Below are 2,031 nucleotides of genomic sequence, written 5' to 3'. Positions count from 1 at the left end.
TCACAGCACGTGCAGGGGGCCGTGGGCTCGTCGTGGGGCCGCTGCAGCTGCCCCTTCCCACGGTCAGCTCCTCCTTGGTGCACAACCGCATCCCAGCCTCCGAGGATGTTTTTGAGAACATTTCAAGTACAGGCACTAACTGATATTCCAGCCACCCAAGAGTCTCCTCCTCTCCTGCCCAGCTGCCATCAAATATCACACGGCCCCTCCACTTCAGCACTAATTAGAAACCAAAGGGAAACTCCACCCAGCATGAACTTTGCAAGAGCTTATCCACCGTGCACGCATCGCCCTCCTTCCCGGCAAGACTTTTTGCTCGACCCTGGCCCGGCCTCCATCCACCAGGGGATTTCAGGTCCCGACACGGCTGCCGGTCCGCGGAGCAGCAGCAGCTGCATCCCTGCATGCGCTTCTGCAGCGCCACGAACGATCTGGTGCATGGAGCGGCGGCGGTTTAACAGCCCCGTCCCAAGGCACCCCGCTCCGGAAACGGCTCCAGCTCTTGCCCTTGCACACACAGACAGACACACAGACAAACACACGCTTGCAGACTTCCTTCCTGACGGCTCTCACCGCAGCACGGGGCCGTGCAGCAAACGCTGCTGCACCCGCCGGGCGGACACCACGGCCGAGCGAGCACCAACGGCGAGCACCAACCGCCTGCAGCCTCCACGTCCTCCTTCACCTGCTGCTCTGAAACAGGCAAAGCACCACCCCTGCGGAGAGCAGCCCCGTGCGCTGGCGCAGCGCGGTACCGGAGCAGCCAGGGCCCCCGGCGCCAGAGCGCTGTGCACCCCCCGCAGTGATGAAGCAATGGCTCGAGTCCGTTTCTTAAAGCAGCGAGGGGTTACAAACAAACAGCAAACCCGCTTTCTACAAGAAGCTCGGTATCGTCAAAAAATGCATTTTTCTTTAAACCATTCCCAGAAACGATTGCTATCAACTGCAACTTCCCCAAAAGACCAAAAGACATAGGTGTGGCCTGGAAAATTACAGCTTAAATTGTTGGTGCTCAACAAAAGGCTGAGGAACTGCAGATGCTGTTGTGGTGGAACAGCAGCAGAAGCTGTGGTCAGCAAGAAATATCCTAAGAGATCTAGCTCGCATCTTTGCAAATCAGCAAAACGTAATCACTTAATTGATAGCCTCCAGTTAATTCACACGCGGCACGCAACACAAAAATAAGCAGAGCTTGCCTGAGGGTGACCGCTGCCGTCCCGACCTGGGCTCAGCCGAACGACGCCCAGAAGCGCGGTCCCCGCCGACGGCAGGCGTGATTCTCTGGGTGGCAACTCGGTAACGCGCGTTTCAAAACTCCCGCTGACTCCCAGGCATCTCCCTGAGCAGGACAGAGATGCTCGCATCCTGAGGAGGCAGCAGCAAACCGGAGAGGGGTCAAACGAGCCCCGGGAGAGGAAAGCCGGGAAGAGCCGCCGGGGGCTGAGGGCCGGGAGCGGGAAGGGACGGGGTGCCGGCACGCAGACGCACGGGACGTTTCTCCACCTCGGCTTCAAAGCAGCCGGAGCAAAAGCTGATCAGCGAATTTTAAAACATCCCCCCAGAGGTCGACGAGCAGCCCTGGAAAGCAGCAAGCACGGAGCAAGCACCGGTCGCCGCTTGCTGCTGCAGGGGCTGAGGCTCACCCAAGCGCGGCACCCGCCCTGCTAGCAGTTTTTGCTTACCAAAACCAAAGATGCACTGCAGGCCACAAACCCAGGCGCATCTACAGGAATCAGAAGCCAATACCAGTAAGAGCACATGGATTTGAGAGCACTTCAGGGTTATGCGTCCCTTTGAAAATCCCCAAGCGGAACAAACAGCGCTGTGGTTGGCATCTGCCCCGCTGACATCATCCCCAGTTAAACTAGAAGAAATAACCCAAGGCCTGCAGGAATGGGTGTTTGAGCGCACATCTCAGCACCCAAACCACAAGGAGGGTGCTCAAGCGCGCATCTGAGCGCCCAGCTGGCTCAGCTCACCTCCAGAGCAGCCGCAGGGCACGCCAACACTGCCGCGCCTGCAGGTCCTGCC

At 58.8% G+C, this 2,031-nt stretch overlaps 1 protein-coding gene across 7 annotated transcripts in view; it reads right to left on the bottom strand.

Moving 5' to 3' along the window:
* TPST2 (tyrosylprotein sulfotransferase 2) overlaps window positions 1-2,031 on the bottom strand; it is a 17,614-nt gene that overhangs the window by 10,333 nt on the left and 5,250 nt on the right. Inside the window, exon 1 of one of the 7 annotated variants that reach the window (XM_035890317.1) lies at window positions 1,683-1,953. The exons of the other annotated variants lie outside the window; for them this stretch is intronic. The gene's annotated coding sequence lies outside the window, so the exon portion shown is untranslated. Of the gene's footprint in view, window positions 1-1,682; window positions 1,954-2,031 lie in introns of those variants that run through there. 7 annotated transcript variants of the gene reach the window in all.

Source organism: Egretta garzetta, unplaced genomic scaffold (assembly GCF_000687185.1).
Source record: "Egretta garzetta isolate BGI_Z169 unplaced genomic scaffold, ASM68718v1 scaffold73, whole genome shotgun sequence".
Classification (NCBI taxonomy): domain Eukaryota; kingdom Metazoa; phylum Chordata; class Aves; order Pelecaniformes; family Ardeidae; genus Egretta; species Egretta garzetta.
The sequence above is the reverse complement of the archived record's forward strand: the minus strand, read 5'-3'. Positions and strand labels throughout refer to the sequence as shown.